A 1,183-nucleotide genomic window follows, 5' to 3' on the forward strand; every position below is an offset into this window, starting at 1 on the left:
CATTCTTTTTCAACTATCACCATTTTTTTGGATCGGGGTGGGATCTTTCAACACTTGCCCACTTCTCAAGGTTACAGAATTCACTGTTTCTTTGGGATTTCTTTTAGTATTAGCAGAGAGAGTGCCTGGAATGCTCTTAGATAACATTGTTGCAATTTGTTCCACTTGCTTCTCTAAATTTCGAATTACTGCCCCTTGTACTTCAAATCTTTCATTAGTTTTCACAATGAAGGCCTTCATGAGATCTTCTAGACTAGGCTGATTAGGTTGTTGAGGCTGAAACTGCTACCTTGGCTGATTACCTTGGCTGATTCATAAAATCAAGAGCTCATTGTCCCTGGAATTTGGGGTTATTTTGTTGCCATGCATTAGCGGTACCCCTAGGTGAACTTCATGAAAGACTAGGATGTTTCTGACCCATTGCATTAAAATTATAATTTCCCACATCATTCACTTTCTTAGTTAAGGATTGACACTCATGAGTAGGGTGTCCTCTTCCACATATATCACAAGCAGCGTGAGGCTTATTTTGTATCAAGGCTAAGGTCAGCTTTCGTATTTCTTTAGCCATAACATTAAGCTGTACATGCACAGACGTATTAGCATCAACTTGGTGAACACTAGTTGATCTTCTTCTTTCAGCACTTTCAGAGGGACACTGATTGGCATCTTCAAATAACTCATCAAGAATTGTAACTATCTCCTATGGAGTCTTCTTCATCTAAGGGCCTCCAACTGCATTGCTCAATGTTCTATGCGAGGCCGGTGTCAATCCATCCCAAAAGTCCTTGAGCTGCATCCAGAGTTCAGTTCCACTATGTTGACACTTTCTAACAATCTCCTTAAACCTCTTCCATGCTTCAAAAATAGTTTCAGTCTCTTTCTGGAAAAAGTTATTGATTTCTCTTCTAAACTTGCCCTTCTTAGCTAAGGAGAAATTTTTATCAAGGAATTTTCTGGTCATCTCCTCCCATGTTCTAATCGATCCCGTGGTCAAGCTTCGAAGCCACTGCTTTGCATCATATTTAGGTGAAAAAGGGAATGCCCTTAAGTACACTGCATCTTGTGACACCCCATTGTATTGAAACGTGTTCATAATCTCCTCGAAGTCTATTAGATGTGTGTTTGGATATTTGTTCATCTTTCCTCTAAAGACACAACCGTTCTGAATGGTTTGAAGTAA

At 39.6% G+C, this 1,183-nt stretch overlaps 1 non-coding gene across 1 annotated transcript; it reads left to right on the forward strand.

Moving 5' to 3' along the window:
* The first annotated feature begins 809 nt into the window (after positions 1 to 809).
* On the forward strand, positions 810 to 916 carry LOC142169970 (small nucleolar RNA R71). Its single transcript, XR_012699589.1, has one exon. It is a non-coding gene; the product is annotated as a small nucleolar RNA R71 (small nucleolar RNA).
* Positions 917 to 1,183: the final 267 nt, after the last annotated feature.

This window comes from Nicotiana tabacum, chromosome 15, assembly GCF_000715075.1.
Source record: "Nicotiana tabacum cultivar K326 chromosome 15, ASM71507v2, whole genome shotgun sequence".
Classification (NCBI taxonomy): Eukaryota; Viridiplantae; Streptophyta; class Magnoliopsida; order Solanales; family Solanaceae; genus Nicotiana; species Nicotiana tabacum.